The following is an 18,652-nucleotide window of genomic DNA, read 5'->3' as shown; positions in this document are numbered from 1 at the left end:
AAAGGGACAAAGTTGCCGATTCCGGCACCTCCAAATCCGGCGCACCTCCTGCCGAAGAAGTTGTTCCTACTGAAGAAAGGACAACTTTCAACCCTTACGAAGATGCCCTTGTCAGCTCGTAAGTTCTTGTTGCTCTTTGTTGTTTGCTCTCGATATTTTGTCTATGTTGTTTCTTATATTGTCGACTATTTATTGTAGTGGTGACGAGGATCAAAATCAACCTATTGACACGACTTCTCGAACGAGTACGTCTCGTACTTTAGTTGTCTCTGAAGCTCAACCTGATGGGGATGAAACCTCTCCTCCTCGGCAAGACATTGAGCACCCTGCTCCAGTTGTGAGCCCCTGTGCCTCTTCACCAAAGAGAGCTAGGGTCGAGCCATCCAAGGAGCCTACCCTGCTAATTGGTGGTTCCACGACTCCTTCGATGGATGATGTAAGTTTTCCCCTCTTCTTTTATGTTCCGAATATTTCAATGCTTTTGACTCTCCTTTGTTTTTTGCTTCTCCTTTGCTTGTTGATGTCGAACTTTCACGTCCTATATTGATTTCTCTTTCTCTGATTTTCTTTTCAGCCTTTGATGAAGGAGTTTATCCGTCTCGGTACCCAATTCGTCGGGTACCGCAACCATGCTAAAAAGCTTGAAGGTACTATTTTTGTTGCTTCTTCTGGTGAATAAACTCTCCATCATTTTTTTTTCATGACATTTGTTACTGTCAATTGTTTTGCCAGCCAATCTTGCGGAAGCTGACAAACATGCTGATACTCTTGCTCTTAAATTGGAGCAAAACGAAAAAGCCCGCAAGAAAGCTGAATCAGATGCCACCGATGTCGAAGATCTTTGAAGAAGACTTCAGGACGCGGAAAACTCTTTAAGTGAAAACATATCTCAGCAATCTGCCCGCGATGAGGAAATCATTGCTCATTTGGAGTCGCAGAGTCGACGTTTTGTTAGTAAGTGCCCTGACCATTAAGATTTTCTCGGGTAACTATATTGTTCTTTGCGTACTTGCTGACAAGCTGCCTTTTGCCTTACCAGGGAGAACGCAACAAGATTGTGAGCTCGAGCATCCTGAAGAGGATTGTCTTCTCGACGCGCTCCCCCTCCTTGAAATTCATGGAGACGAGGCACGCCAAGGCCTTGCTGACGCTAAAGCAGGTCTGTCGCGGCTTTTTCCCTACTTCTTCGTGAAGAAAGAAGAACCCAAGACTTTTACTTCTCTCGCCAAGTGCTTCAATTCTAAAGAAGATATTGGGCTCAGTCTTAGACAAGAAGGCCTGAAGATTGGTGTTTAAGGCACCATCGCCTTGGTTGCTGACAGCCAACAAGATATTGACTGAGCGAAAGTTGGCGATGTGAAGGAGATGGAGACGAAGAAGTGGCAGTCTTTGATTAAGGCTGCCAAGCCAAACTCAAAGAAAATCCTTGCCTTCCTTGGATGCAAGCCAACTCCAGCTCCTAGTTCATCGAAGCCGGAGGTCAAGTAGACCACCTTGTCTCTTCTTTTGTTTTGTTTTTCTTTTGATGCTATCGCTATAATAGCTTTGGCGACAACTGCCCCACTAGTTCAGTAGGAACCCTCCTTTGTAATAGCCATGTAAATATCTGACCTTATTAATGAAAAGCCATGTTGCTGAGTTATTGATATCGAAGTATTTCTCTCCAGTTTATTTTTGCCAATTATACCGTGGTGCCTTCCTTGGCTGCTTTGCCTGCTGCGTCCTGCTCGAAAAGGTCCTCCGCTGACGAGTTTATTGGAGGTTCTTCGAGTGTTGCACAGAATGAAGACTTGGACGAGCTTCGTCAACAACTGCGGTCGATGAAAAAACAAGCTCTCTTGATAATGGAACAGTCTCGAAGATCATCTGAAAATGAAAAACTTGCTGTTCAGCAAGCTCGAGAAGCCATAGCGTTGAAGGAGACTGCGGTTGCTGAGGCTACTGAAGCTGCTTCCCGAGAAAATTATATGCTTCAACTGATGAACGACTCTAGCTTGGATATGACGGGTATGCTCCGCAAACGTGGTCATACTGTATTTTGTTCTTACTGTCTTTTATTCCTCGCTGATGCTTCCGCTGGAACAGGTTCTTTTTTGGATACTGCTGCCGAAGATCAGCGTGTTGAAGCCCGAACCAATGTACTTCTCAAGCTTGCTCGTCAGCATGGTTCCAATTTCTGGGTTACTCCTGAGCGTACTCACCAAATAGTCAGATTTCAAGATCGCGCGAGTCAGATCCACGATTTTCTCGACTTCTGCACAAGAACATTGTCTCTTGTTTATAGTACCATGTTTCCTCGCAACAAAATACTAGAAACTCTTCCTGCTCTGATGGAGAAATTCCGAGATGCCCCTCGTATTCATGAATTTGTGCGGGCTCAACTATCTGCTAGGGCAAGATTCGCCATGATTATGATTCAGATCTGCTACCCGAAGTTAGACTTGACTCAAATTTTCACCAAGTGTCTGGCCAAGCAGGCGAAGCGGAAGAGGAACATTGACAAAATCAATGACACTGTAACCCCTGTAGCAGAAGAGATGATGGACGAACTGCTTCGGATGGATGCAGAATTCTTTGTGAAAGGTAGCTATGTTGAACATAGAACTGGTGCTGCAAACAATGAAGGTGTAAACATAGATGATATACTAGGTAGCAACTGAATTTTTTACTATATTGCGGGAGTTCATATATATTTTTCCTTGTCGAATTTTTCTTGATGATAAGGTTGTGTGTATTGTAAAATATAATCTATATTGCATAGCCCCCGAGCCTTTGGCCGGTGCTCGAGCTATTTTTATGCCGCGATGAATTTACTATTTTGTGAGAGTTCATATATATTTTGTTACCACGGGTTATGAGCCCCCGAGCCTGTCGACGAAAAAAGATGTATATCACCAATATCTTTTACTATATTGCAGCACCGCGAGCCCGCCTCATTAAAAACCTTTTCAGCCCCACTCGGTGCCCTGAAAAGGAAAAGAGTGCGTCTGAAAACTCGCGGGTGTTTCAGTACATTGTATGTTTACAAGGAGAACTATATTTCGACTTCAAGCGTAAAAACGCCTGAGCTGCGCCACGTTCCAAGGGTTTGGCTCGGCAACCCCCGTCTTCTTGTCCTTTATCCTGTATGCTCCTCCTTCGATTACTTCTGTGATGATGTAAGGGCCAAGCCATGGTGGCTCGAGTTTTTCATGGCTTTTTTGTCTGAGCCAAAGAACCAGGTCGCCTACCTGAAAAGATCTTGGTCGGAAACGTCGACTGTGGTAGTTTTTCAGGTCTTGCTGGTATTTAGTGACCCATGATAACACTTCGTCTCGAGCTTCATCAAGTGTGTCGATATCATCCTCCAATGCTTTTCTTGAAGCTTCTTCGTCATATTCCGTCACTCTTGGAGAATCATGCTCTATTTCTATCGGCAGTACTGCCTCAGCTCCATGGACCAGAAAAACGGAGTTTCCTGTGTCGCTGTATTTGTTGTTGTTCGAATACTCCATAACACACTAGGAAACTCCTCTGGCCAAGTATGTCGAGCTTTTTCCAATGGTGCTAGAAGGCACTTCTTGATACCATTGCAGATGATATCATTGGCTTTCTCGACTTGTCCATTGGTCTGCGGGTGCGCAATTGACGCAAAGTGTAGTTTGATGCCTACCTCTGCACAATATGCCTTGAATTCCTTGGATGTGAAATTCTACCATTGTCCGTGACGATGCTATGAGGTACTCCAAAACGAAAGACGATACTTTTCACGAACTTGATTGCAGATGCTCCGTCTGGTGAATTTATCGGCTTTGCTTCTATCCACTTTGTGAATTTGTCGACAGCGACGAGCATGTACTCGTATCCTCCTAGCGAAGCTTTGTGTAATTTTCCCATCATATCGAGACCTCACTGAGCAAAGGTCCAAGACAACGGTATTGGCATCAATTCTGCTGCCGGAGAGTGAGGTTTTGCGGCAAATCTCTGGCACGCGTCGCAAGTACGAACTATTTCTTTCGCATCCTCGATTGCTGTCAACCAATAAAATCCTGCTCTGAAAACCTTGGCTGCTATAGCTCGGCTGCTTGCGTGATGACTACATATTCCTTCGTGTACATCCTTCAGAATTAGCCTTCCTTCTTCGGGTGTGACGCACCTTTGTAACACTCCCGAAATACTTCGTTTGTACAACTCCCCTTTGACCACAGTAAAGGCTTTAGAACGTCTGATAACTCGCCTTGCTTCAACTGGATCGTCGGGTATTTCTTTTCTTATGATGTATGATATGTATGCTTGCATCCACAGAATTTGCACCATCATTACTAGGTCTGATTCCTCTTCTTCTTCTAATGCTTCTTTTGTATCCCCCGAGGGTTTCTTATCCTTCTCCTTCTTCTTTGGTTTCTTCGGCTTTGTAGATCTCTCGGCTATCTCCTCCCAGAACACGCCTGGTGGAATCGCGAGACACTGCGATCCAATGTTTGCAAGAACATCGGCTTCATCATTGCTCAGCCTGCTGATGTGATTTACCTCGCATCCATCAAACACCTTCTCTAGCTCGTTATATACTTCCTTGTATGCTATCATACTATCATTGACTGCGTCACATTGGTTCATGACTTGCTGAGCCACCAATTGTGAGTCGCCGAAGATTTTTAATCGAGTTGCGCCACAAGCCTTCGCCATCTTCATCCCGTGTATGAGAGCTTCGTATTCTGCCTCAATGTTAGATGCGTTTGGAAACGTCATCCGTAAGACATACTTTAATTTGTCGCCTTCAGGTGATATTAGTATCACGCCTGCTCCAGCTCCCTCTAATCTCTTGGACCCGTCGAAGTTCATCGTCCAGGTTCTCGATAAATCCGGGGGTCCCGTATTTTGTAGCTCCATCCACTCTGCGATGAAGTCTGGTAAAATTTGCGACTTTATTGCTTTTCTCTTTTCGTACGTGATGTCCCGAGGGGAAAGTTCTATTCCCCACAGGGAGACACGGCCCGTTGCTTCTGGATTGTTTAATATATTGGATAAAGGCGCCTCATTGACCACTATTATCGGATGCGCCGAAAAATAGTGCCGCAGTTTTCTTGCGGTTGTAAACACTCCATATGCTAGCTTCTGGTACTGCGGATACCGCTGCTTTGAAGGCGATAAAACTTCACTGATGAAATATACCGGCCTCTGTACTCCATGGAGTTTTCCTTCTTCTTCTCTTTCGACTACGAGTCCTGTGCTGACCACCTGAGGCGTAGCTGCGATGTATAACAATAGCGGTTCCTTCTCCTTGGGCGCCACCAGGATTGGTGGTGTCGAAATTGTGCGCTTGAGATACTCGAAAGCTCTGTCTGCCTCTTCGTTCCATTGAAACTTCTCTCCTTGCTTGATCAAAGCGTAGAACGGCAACGCCTTTTCTCCCAGCCCGGCGACGAATCTGCTTAAAGCTGCGACTCGCCCAGTTAATTGTTGTATTTCTTTCAAATTTGTTGGCTTCCTCATTGTTACAATAGCTTGAATTTTCTCTGGATTGGCTTCGATCCCTCTTGCTGAAACTAGGAACCCGAGAAGTTCTCCTGCAGGAACGCCAAAGGAGCACTTTGTCGGGTTCAGCTTGAGGCAGAACTTGTCGAGGTTGTCGAAAGTTTCCTTTAAGTCCTCGATCAATGTTGATCCCTTTTTTGTTGTTATGACGACATCGTCGATGTACACTTGTACGTTTTTTCCAATCTGTGTTGCAAGACACTTCTGCATCATCCGCTGATATGTTGCTCCCGCGTTTTTCAGACCAAAAGGCATTGTTTTGTAGCAAAACACGCCATAAGGTGTTACGAACGCTCTCTTGACCCCATCCTCTTCTTGTAATCTGATCTGGTTATAACCAGAATATGCGTCCACGAAGGAAAGACGTTCACATCCTGCCGTGGAGTCGATGATTTGATCGATCCTTGGGAGGGGAAAGTGATCCTTTGGACAGTGTTTATTGAGACACGTAAAGTCGACACACATGCGAAGGACTTTCGTGCTTTTCTTCGGGACCAGCACTGGGTTAGCTACCCACGTGGCCTCTGTATGTAGCTCTTTCATAAAACCAGCTTCTCTGAGTCGATCAATCTCTGACAGCATGGCTTTGCGGTTTGGTTCCGAAAAACACCGCAAAAGTTGTTTAATTGGTCTCGCTATTGGATCCAAGTTTAGGTGGTGCTCGTCAAGTTCCCTGGGTACTCCTGGCATGTCAGTTGGACACCATGCGAAGATTTTCCAGTGCTCACGGAGGAACTCGACGAGCGCGCTTTCCTATGTGAGGTCCATGTCTGTTGCAATGGATGTCATTTTCTTTGGATTTGTCGGGTGAATCTGCACCTCCTTAGAATTCTTGGTAGTGTTAAAGGTTGGCTCCCTAAGTGGCCTTCCTACATCTGGCAACACATCATAATCAGTTGTTAGCCTTGACGCCATATATTCTGCCTGTATCCCGAAGGTTTCTTACAATCGATGAAAATCCTTGTCGCATTTATCAGCTAACGTGAAACGTCCCTTGACTGTAATCGGTCCCTTAGGTCCAGGTAACCTCCATAAGAGGTACGTGTAGTGTGGTACCGCCATAAACCTGGCATATGCTGGTCGTCCCAACAAGGCGTGATATTGCGACGGGAAATCCACAACTTCGAACTCCTGTCTTTCTATTCTGTAATTTTCTCGGGTTCCAAACTGAACGTCGAGATTGATCTTCCCCAGCGGATAACTTGGCTTCTCTGGCGTGATGCCATGGAAACGTGTGTCCGTAGGTTTTAGGTTTGCCAGGGATATGTTCATCTTCCTTAGTGTGTCTGCATACATACGGTTTAGACTGCTGCCTCCATCTATGAATACTCGAGATACGTCAAATCCTGCGATCACTGCTGGTAAAATAAGTGCAGACTGCCCTGGTCGAGGAACTTGCTGCGGGTGATCCGCTATTGTGAAGCCAATGTCTTGTCCCGACCAATTTAGGTACTCAATCGTTGGTGGAGGCATCTTCTCTGCCATGAACACTTGAAGCGAGATTACTTTCTGAGCCCTGTTAGACGGCCTGGCTTTCTGAATCATCGAGACCGCGCCGTTGGAGTTGGGGTCGATATATGGAGGTGGGTGTGGTGCTACCGCTATTCTGAGTTGGTGTAGATTTTCGTCCATAATTGCGGGAGGAGGTGGCAGGTGGATCTCACTCCTAGGCCCCTGGGATTTCTGTTTGTTGCTTGAGCATTGGCTTGCCCTGCAAACCTCAACATTGCTTGAAAGTTTCGACAGTCCTTCTGCAGATGTCCTGACTGCCTCTTCCCATTATTATCGAGATAGAAATGCATCTGACATGGCCCGTTCATCATATCCTCGGGAGATACATATGGTCTCTGGAACCTTGGTCCACTATTTTGCCTATTATTCCGGGAATCATCTCTATTGTCGCCTCGCTGCTTGCTACTCCTTTGATATTCATCTCTATTGTTTCCTCCAGTACTTCCTCGAAAACCAGCCGATATTTGGCCAGTAGCATCATAACTCGAGAACTGCCGAGGAAATCGTCGTCTATTTTGAAAATTTCGACTGCGGTCCTTGCTTGCGCACAGTTGATGTGGGCGTAGTAGATTCCTTGTGATGTTGGGAACCCCAAGAGGAAGGTATGATGTGTACAGCAGCAAGTTTTCCCTCAGTAAGAAACCAAGGTTTATCGAACCAGTAGGAGCCAAGAAGCACGTTGAAGGTTGATGGCGGCGAGATGTAGTGCGGCGCAACACCAGGGATTCCGGCGGCAACGTGGAACCTGCACAACACAACCAAAGTACTTTGCCCCAACGAAACAGTGAGGTTGTCAATCTCACCGGCTTGCTGTAACAAAGGATTAGATGTATAGTGTGGATGATGATTGTTTGCAGGGAACAGTAAAACAAGTATTGCAGTAGATTGTATTTGATGTAAAAGAATGGACCGGGGTCCACAGTTCACTAGAGGTGTCTCTCCCATAAGATAAATAGCATATTGGGTAAACAAATTACAGTTGGGAAATTGACAAATAGAGAGGGCATGACAATGCACATACATGACATGATGAGTATTGTGAGATTTAATTGGGCATTACGACAAAGTACATAGACCGCTATCCAGCATGCATCTATGCCTAAAAAGTTCACTTTCAGGTTATCATCCGAACCCCTTCCAGTATTAAGTTGCAAACAACAGACAATTGCATTAAGTATGGGGCGTAATGTAATCAATAACTACATCCTCGGACATAGCATCAATGTTTTATCCCTAGTGGCAACAGCACATCCACAACCTTAGAACTTTCTGTCACTGTTCCAGATTTAATGGAGGCATGAACCCACTATCGAGCATAAGTACTCCCTCTTGGAGTTAAGAGTAAAAACTTGGCCAGAGCCTCTACTAATAACGGAGAGCATGCAAGATCATAAACAACACATAGGTAATAGATTGATAATCAACATAACATAGTATTCTCTATCCATCGGATCCCAACAAACGCACATGTAGCTTTACAGATAGATGATCTTGATCATGTTATGTAGCTCACAAGATCAGACAATGATAGCACAATGGAGAGAGGACGACCATCTAGCTACTGCTATGGACCCATAGTCCAGGGGTGAACTACTCACTCATCAATCCGGAGGCGACCATGGCGGTGTAGAGTTCTCCGGGAGATGATTCCCCTCTCCGGTAGGGTGCCGGAGGCGATCTCCTGAATCCCCCGAGATGGGATTGGCGGCGGCGGCGTCTCTGGAAGGTTTTCCGTATCGTGGCTCTCGGTACTGGGGGTTTCACGACGAAGGCTATTTGTAGGCAGAAGGGCAGGTCAAGAGGCGACGCGAGGGGCCCACACAACAGGCCGGCGCGGCCAGGGCTTGGGCCGCGCCGCCCTGGTGTGTCACCACCTCGTGGCCCCACTTCGACTCTCCCTCGGTCTTCTGGAAGCTTCGTGGAAAAATAGGCCCCTGGGCGTTGATTTCATCCAATTCCGAGAATATTTCCTTACTAGGATTTCTGAAACCAAAAACAGCAGAAAACAGCAACTGGCTCTTCGGCATCTCGTTAATAGGTTAGTGCCGGAAAATGCATAAATATGACATATAATGTGTATAAAACATGTGAGTATCATCATAAAAGTAGCATGGAACATAAGAAATTATAGATACGTTTGAGACGTATCAAGCATCCCCAAGCTTAGTTCCTACTCGTCCCGAGTAGGTAAACGATAACAAAGATAATTTCTTAGTGCCAATGCTACCAACATAATCTTGATCAATACTATTGTAAGCACATGTAATGAATGCAGCGATTTGAAACAATGGTAAATGACATGAGTAAACAATTGAATCATAAATCAAAGACTTTTCATGAATAGTACTTTCAAGACAAGCATCAATAAGTCTTGCATAAGAGTTAACTCATAAAGCAATAATTCAAAGTAAAGGTATTGAAGCAACACAAAGGAAGATGAAGTTTCAGCGGTTGCTTTCAACTTGTAACATGTATATCTCATGGATATTGTCAATGTAAAGTAATATAACAAGTGCAACATGCAAGTATGTAGGAATCAATGCACAGTTCACACAAGTGTTTGCTTCTTGAGGTGGAGAGAGATAGGTGAACTGACTCAACATAAAAGTAAAAGAATAGTCCTTCAAAGAGGAAAGCATCTATATTTGTGCTAGAGCTTTGGTTTTGAAAACAAGAAACAATTTTGTCAACGGTAGTAATAAAGCATATGAGTTATATAAATTATATCCTACAAGTTGCAAGCCTCATGCATAGTATACTAATAGTGCCCGCACCTTGTCCTAATTAGCTTGGATTTACATAGATTATCATAGCATAGCACATGTTTTAACCAAGTGTCACAAAGGGGTACCTCTATGCCGCCTGTACAAAGGTCTAAGGAGAAAGCTCGCATTGGATTTCTCGCTTTTGGTTATTCTCAACTTAGACATCCATACCGGGACAACATAGACAACAGATAATGGACTCCTCTTTAATGCTTAAGCATTCAACAACAGATAATATTCTCATAAGAGATTGAGGTTTGTTGTCCAAACTGAAACTTCCACCATGAATCATGGCTTTAGTTAGCGGCCCAATGTTCTTCTCTAACAATATGCATACTCAAACCATTTGATCATGATAAATCACCCTTACTTCAGATAAGACGAACATGCATAGCAACTCACATGATATTCAACAAAGAAATAGTTGATGGCGTCCCCAGAGACATGGTTATCGCACAACAAGCAACTTAATAAGAGATAAAGTGCATAAGTACATATTCAATACCACAATAGTTTTTAAGCTATTTGTCCCATGAGCTATATATTGCAAAGGTAAAGAATGGAAATTTCAAAGGTAGCACTCAAGCAATTTACTTTGGAATGGCGGAAAAATACCATGTGGTAGGTAGGTATGGTGGACACAAATGGCATAGTGGTTGGCTCAAGGATTTTGGATGCATGAGAAGTATTCCCTCTCGATACAAGGTTTAGGCTAGCAAGGTTGTTTGAAACAAACCCAAGGATGAAGCGGTGCAGCAAAACTCACATAAAAGACATATTGTAAACATTATAAGACTCTATACCGTCTTCCTTGTTGTTTAAACTCAATACTAGAAATTATCTAGACCTTAGAGAAACCAAACATGCAAATCAGATTTTAGCAAGCTCTATGTATTTCTTCATTAATAGGTGCAAAGTATATGATGCAAGAGCTTAAACATGAGCACAACAATTGCCAAGTATCACATTATTCAATATATTATACCAATTACTACATATATCATTTTCCAATTCCAACCATATAACAATTTAACGAAGAAGAAACTTTCGCCATGAATACTATGAGTAAAGCCTAAGGACATATTTGTCCATATGCAACAGCGGAGCGTGTCTCTCTCCCACACAATGAATGCTAGGATCCATTTTATTCAATCAAAACAAAAAAAACAAAAACAAACAGACGCTCCAAGCAAAGTACATAAGATGTGATGGAATAAAAATATAGTTTCAGGGGAGGAACCTGATAATGTTGTCGATGAAGAAGGGGATGCCTTGGGCATCTCCAAGCTTAGACGCTTGAGTCTTCTTGATATATGCAGGGGTGAACCACCGGGGCATCCCCAAGCTTAGAGCTTTCACTCTCCTTGATCATAGTGTATATCCTCCTCCTCTCTTGATCCTTGAAAACTTCCTCCACACCAAACTCAAAACAAACTCATTAGAGGGTTAGTGCACAATCAAAATTTACATATTCAGAGGTGACACAATCATTCTTTATACTTCTGGACATTGCACAAAGCTACTGAAAGTCAATGGAATCGAAAAATCCATCAAGCATGACAAAACAGGCAATGCAAAATAAAAGGCAGAATCTGTCAAAACAGAACAGTTCGTAAAGACGTATTTTTAAAAGGCACCAGACTTGCTCAGATGAGAAAACTTAAAACTAATGAAAGTTGCGTACATATCTGAGGATCACACACGTAAATTGGCATAATTTTCTGAGTTACCTACAGAGAATTAGACCCAAATTCGTGACAGCAAGGAAATCTGTTTCTGCGCAGTAATCCAAATCTAGTATCATACTTCTATTAGAGACTTTACTTGGCACAACAATGCAATAAAACTAAGATAAGGAGAGGTTGCTACAGTAGTAACAACTTCCAAGACTCAAATATAAAATAAAAGTATTGTAGTAAAAACATGGGTTGTCTCCCATAAGCGCTTTTCTTTAACGCCTTTCAGCTAGGCGCAGAAAGATTGTATCAAGTATTATCAAGAGGTGGAGCATTGAATGCTCCATTATCTGTAGTGGTATTAAGAGCTTTGTCAATTTTAGGCCTATAGTAATTTTTTGGTTTAGGCACCTTAGAGACATACATGAACTTTTGCTCCTTACCCACATAAGCTTTCTCCCTATAATTAAGAGAAGAAAAAGTTCAACCCAAAATTCCCATAGCTTCTTCAAGTTTACTAATCCTATGGGTTTGATTACCATGAGTGGCACAAGTTTCTAAGACAGAAATTCTCTCATTAATTCCTCCTAGAGATTCATCAAGTTTATCAGTGCTATTAAATAGTATTCCCAATTTAGTTTCAATACTTGGAAGATTTTGCTCTATGGTCTCCATCTTTTTCATAATATCTTCAAGAGAGATTTCAGTTTTAACTTCATTAACAGGTGGTTTTCCAAATAGACTCTGAATAATGCAACTAGCTTCTAAAGCAGGAGTGCCTAGGAAATTACCTCCCGCGAGACAATCAAGAACATACCTATTCCAGCTAGAGATACCAACATAAAAATTCCTGAGTAGGATAGTGGTGGAGTGTTTCTTAGTGCACCTATTATGGGCATCACTAATTCTATACCAAGCATCTTTTAAACATTCTCCTCCTTGTTGCTTAAACGAACGAACTTCAACTTCAGGATTACTCATTTTAACAACAGTAAATAAAGTAAACTAGATAAAGTAAATGCAAGTAACTAATTTTTTTGTGTTTTTGATATAGCAAACAAGATAGTAAATAAAGTAAAACTAGCAACTAATTTTTTTGTGTTTTGTTTTAGTGCAGCAAACAAAGTAGTAAATAAAATAAAGCAAGACAAAAACAAAGTAAAGAGATTGGATTGTGAAGACTCCCCTTGCAGCGTGTCTTGATCTCCCCGGCAACGGCGCCAGAAAAAGATTTGATGGCGGTTGACGGGCTTGATGGAGTGTCTTAATTTTTCCCCGGCAACGACGCCAGAAAAAGAGCTGCTTGCACACAGTTGATGTGGGCGTAGTAGCTTCCTTGTGATGTTGGGAACCCCAAGAGGAAGGTATGATGTGTACAGCAGCAAGTTTTCCCTCAGTAAGAAACCAAGGTTTATCGAACCAGTAGGAGCCAAGAAGCACGTTGAAGGTTGATGGCGGCGAGATGTAGTGCGGCGCAACACCAGGGATTCCGGCGGCAACGTGGAACCTGCACAACACAACCAAAGTACTTTGCCCCAACGAAACAGTGAGGTTGTCAATCTCACCGGCTTGCTGTAACAAAGGATTAGATGTATAGTGTGGATGATGATTGTTTGCAGAGAACAGTAAAACAAGTATTGCAGTAGATTGTATTTGATGTAAAAGAATGGACCGGGGTCCACAGTTCACTAGAGGTGTCTCTCCCATAAGATAAATAGCATATTGGGTAAACAAATTACAGTTGGGCAATTGACAAATAGAGAGGGCATGACAATGCACATACATGACATGATGAGTATTGTGAGATTTAATTGGGCATTACGACAAAGTACATAGACCGCTATCCAGCATGCATCTATGCCTAAAAAGTCCACTTTCAGGTTATCATCCGAACCCCTTCCAGTATTAAGTTGCAAACAACAGACAATTGCATTAAGTATGGTGCGTAATGTAATAAATAACTACATCCTCGGACATAGCATCAATGTTTTATCCCTAGTGGCAACAGCACATCCACAACCTTAGAACTTTCTGTCACTGTCCCAGATTTAATGGTGGCATGAACCCACTATCGAGCATAAGTACTCCCTCTTGGTGTTAAGAGTAAAAACTTGGCCAGAACCTCTACTAATAACGGAGAGCATACAAGATCATAAACAACACATAGGTAATAGATTGATAATCAACATAACATAGTATTCTCTATCCATCGGATCCCAACAAACGCACATGTAGCTTTACAGATAGATGATCTTATCATGTTATGCAGCTCACAAGATCAGACAATGATAGCACAATGGAGAGAAGACGACCATCTAGCTACTGCTATGGACCCATAGTCCAGGGGTGAACTACTCACTCATCAATCCGGAGGCGACCATGGCGGTGTAGAGTCCTCCGGGAGATGATTCCCCTCTCCAGCAGGGTGCCGGAGGCGATCTCCTGAATCCCCCGAGATGGGATTGGCGGCGGCGGCGTCTCTGGAAGGTTTTCCGTATCGTGGCTCTCGGTACTGGGGGTTTCGCGACGAAGGCTATTTGTAGGCGGAAGGGCAGGTCAAGAGGCGACGCGAGGGGCCCACACAACAGGCCGGCGCGGCCAGGGCTTGGGCCGCGCCGCCCTGGTGTGTCGCCACCTCGTGGCCCCACTTCGACTCTCCCTCGGTCTTCTGGAAGCTTCGTGGAAAAATAGGCCCCTGGGCGTTGATTTCGTCCAATTCCGAGAATATTTCCTTACTAGGATTTCTGAAACCAAAAACAAGCGAGAAAACAAAGAATCTGGCTCTTCGGCATCTCGTTAATAGGTTAGTGCCGGAAAATGCATAAATATGACATATAATGTGTATAAAACATGTGAGTATCATCATAAAAGTAGCATGGAACATAAGAAATTATAGATACGTTTGAGACGTATCAGTCCTCCTCCGGTGACCTATGTTGCTTATTGTGAACAACATCTTCTCCATCTGCCCATCTGTTTGCTATCTCCATTAATGCTGATACTGTCTTTGGGTTGGTTCTCCCCAAGTCTTCGACGAAATCTCCTCGTCGAATTCCTGCCACGAACGCATCTATTGCTCTCTCGTCAGATATGTTCTCTGCCGAGTTTTTAATGATGTTCCACCTCTGGATGTACTTTCTCATTCATCATGCTTTTGTCTACACGCCCTCAGTTCTTCTAGCGATGCGGGTTTTTTGCAGGTGGATCGGAAATTCTTGACGAATATATCCTCAAAGCTGTCCCAGCTGTCGATGGAACCAGGAGGATGCTTCTTTATCCAAGATCGTGCGGCTCCACTCAGGTGTACTTGAATGCTCTGCATGGCTGTTGCTCTGGTTCCGCCTATCAGCTTCACCATCTCGAGCTAATCAACTAACCAATCTTCGGGATCTTGCAGGCCAACGAATTTTTTGAAATTATCGGGTAATTTAAACCCTGAAGGAACTCGAGTTTTCCGGACCCTCCTTGTAAAGCACGGTAACCCGCACATATCCTCTTCATCTATTTCTGGGGAATTCCGATGTTCCCTTCTATTTTGTCGTGCTCTGTCCACCCGTGCTTATGTTGCTGTGTCTCTTGCTCCGCTTGTTCTTTCGGGACCTGGTGCTGCTGCAGTAGGTCGTGGACTATTTTGCCTTGCTGATCCTTCGGGAGGCGAATTTATAAACGATGTTCCCATGGCTCCAACTCCTGCCATGGCCATATTGTACAGTGCTTCTCTTGGATCTCCGGGAGGTGGCTTGGATGCGAGGATGAATGCTCGCGTCGTCATGTACCCAGCTTCTGGTGTCTTAGGGATAATGTTCCCCCTCGTGTCTATCGACATAAAGGACATGTCGAGGTTTTGAACCAGATTTTCCCTATCTGCCTCAGGTATATTTTGCAGCCGAGATCTTGCCCTGTTGCGAGCTTCCCTGTGACTGCTTCCCGAAGTACCTGATTGTCGACTCAGCTCCGCTCTTCGCCTGCTTGACGCAGAAGCTGCTTCCTGCCTCCTGTCCAACTCGATCTTCTGTTTCTCGAGCTCTCGCCTGGTACGTGCAAGCCTATATTGATACGCTTGTAACTCCTCAGGTGTCGCTGTTATGGTCATTGGATCTGTACCATTAATAGCTCTTGCAACTCGATCCCATACTGCCTGCGAAAATCGTACCATCTCTCGTGTTCCCGTTCCGATATATTTTGTTCCTAGACCTCGCGTGAGATCTGCAGGATCGACATACGGATTTCCCGTATCGTCGAAGTTTTCTGACGTCTCCTCCTATTCGCGACTTGATTCTCCAATGGCATAGATCTAATGATATTTTGGATTCTGAACTTTGTCGGGTTTGGTGACATCATCGTAGAGATTGGTGAAGACCTCTCAAACAATAGTGGATCTATCGATGAAGTTAAAGCTGTCGATGTTGCTCGAGTCATCGCTTATATCGGAGTCCGCAGATGACTCGAAGGACATGTCGCTGAAGATCTTGGCGAGTTTTTCACTTGCCATAGTGCTGATGAAGCGTGGCGGCGAAATCTCCTCGTCACCTGACTCGATTGAAGATGTTGAGCTCGAAAAATCGGGATCGACCGCTGATAATCCCGACGAGATCGGAATTTCGAGACGATACGATCCTTCCTTCTCGACGCGGAAGTGGAACTTTCCAAACGTCATCTCCATGGGCTCCTCCAGATACGCATATGCATCCAAACGGGAGGGCGGGTGAGGAACAAAATCGACTAGACCAGTTTCGATCTGTTTACCTCTGTCCATCGCGTTGCTTGCAGTTGACGAAGTCGACGATCTTGAACGTGCCATCGAGATCAGCTCCTTGACACCTCTAATTCCCACAGACGGCGCCAATTGACAAGGTACTAACTTATCAATGCCTACGGATTGTAGACTAGGGTTTTAGTCGGAAGTAGAGGGCAAGTAGATCTCGAAGGTTTCAGCCGAAAAGTACTCGACGATTATGAAAACTAGGGTTGCGTGAAACAATGAGTTGATGCTTTCTTTGTCCCTCGACTCCCCCTTATATAGGAGGCGGAGCCGAGGGATTCGTAATACACAAGTTACAGAGTTCGGGAGGGTTTCTAACCCGTCCCGTAAAATTACAAGTCTATATTTCCTAATACAACTCTAGCTTTCCTTAGTATTAACTTGGGCTTCCAAACTTTATATTCGTCGAGTCGTGGGCCTTCAGTAAACCCCGGGTACCATCTTTGGCAGGCCCATTGGGGATGCCTATGTCAAAGAGCCTGAGGACACAAGGCTTCGTCGACGACGAGGATAAGTGCTTGTGCGAAGCGTGGCTGGCAACGAGCCATGATTGTATTAATGGCGCGCAGCAAAAGGGCAAGGTCTATTGGGCAAAGATCTTGCAGCAGTACAACGAGACCAGGATGCACCCGCCCTACCATATCACAAGCACTCGGACGGAAGAGTCCCTCCGGAAAAGATGGAACTACATCAAACAAGAGACAAGCAAGTTCTGCTCGGCGGTCGAACATGCTATTAACAACCCCGTAAGCGGCGCTGGCGTCATGACAGTGGTAAACACGATACAACCATCGTCATTCTACACTATTTGCATCATTGTATGTACATCATTGGTGGCTACGATTGCAGGTATCCATCTACCACAACCTTGCGAAGGAGGTCATTGAGGTCCAAAGGCTGGACGTCGAGGCCAAAAAGGCAGACGCCAAGGCCAAATTGCGTGCAGAAGACACAAGGATCATGCTTGCCGACTTGAGCGGCGTCGACGACGACACCAGGGCATGGTTCATAAAGAGGCGTGCCGAAATCCACGCGTGAGACGCCTGATCGCCATCGCCATGCGCCCAGCACCTTGGCCTCCTTTTAGACTTTTTTTTATTGCTGTTCAGGCCTTGTTGTGCCCCTTTTGCCGCACTTTGCGTCCTACCTTGTGCAAAGTGTGATGAACATATTGCAGACCTTAATTTGCGGCTGTAATTTCGTGCAAAGTCGATGCTAGTTCATCTATTTTTGAATTCTGGCCTGCGCCAAAAATGCGTCGCCCCGCTGGAGCCAGCCCCAGATGCAAACGGATGCGCGATCATTTCCACGTCCGCCAGGCGACGCAAACGGATGCTCGTGAATATTTTAGATGTCCAAAATGCGTCGCGCCGCTGGAGATGCCCTTAGCAAATGGCATGACGCCTTCGTGGTCGCGGCTACCTTCACCGCCGTTTGCAACCTCCTGTACAGCTAGGATAGAAACAGCGCGGGTCAATTCAAACTTTATTTTCATGCATCTCCCTCCCTCTCCGTGACACTGCATTTGGATGTGCCTAGAGGGCACATATAGCTGGGCCGGAGAGAAGGGCACTCGCGGCTTAATCGTGACAAAATATCGTTCTGTAGGGATGATTTAACGAGGACCACCGTGTGGGGGAGCAAGGAGTTTATGGCACGAAAAGGAGTTCCATGGCCCCCATTAAATCCCATGCCGACTCGACACAGTTATCTTGTAATGGATCAGCAACAACGTGCACGTTTGGTTTTTAAGCCGTGCCCAAGCTAGGTTAGTACTTAATAGGTTGGTTAAGCACAAGACCATATATAGGTTAGTCTAGACTCTAGACAAATCAATTTTACTAGTAGGACGACCTATTGCAGAAAACAGTCTCAGATGCGACCCCGAACTCAAACGGTTTATAAAGAAAACCGTTGAGACTGGCCTCATTTGAAACATTCACATGCGGTGTAAAAGTGACTCTTTGAGCAAATTTCCATTTATCATAGCCATCCGATCAGCTCCGACTCACCGACTGTAGGTATGAAAGATCACCTAAATCGACTAGGGGTGGAGGTTTGAATAGACAATGATAAAGAAATATGCGAAAGAGATAAATTCTAGCAAATTCTTTTCTACAGTGACGTACCCATGTTTAGTCGGGGAAAAGTAGAGGACATGGTAAGTTAGGGTTTTTCTGACGAGGTTACAAGATGATTATTTAATGCAGTGGTCAAATCGATATAAACCTCTATAAAATATTTGTTTGAGTTGTAAACAGGGACGGAGCCAGGAATTGACCTCGAGGGGGGCAATATTAGTAATGTGATCTGATTAAGGGGGGCAAAGCAAGCTAAAACACCATGGACAAGCATCAAGCATGGCTATTTTTCTTAACAAAATCAGGATCATAGGGGGGGCGTAGCCCCTGCTCGTCCCCCCT

The sequence above is a fragment of the Lolium perenne genome, chromosome 5, assembly GCF_019359855.2.
Source record: "Lolium perenne isolate Kyuss_39 chromosome 5, Kyuss_2.0, whole genome shotgun sequence".
Lineage (NCBI taxonomy): Eukaryota > Viridiplantae > Streptophyta > Magnoliopsida > Poales > Poaceae > Lolium > Lolium perenne.
This window is presented reverse-complemented; position numbering follows the sequence as displayed.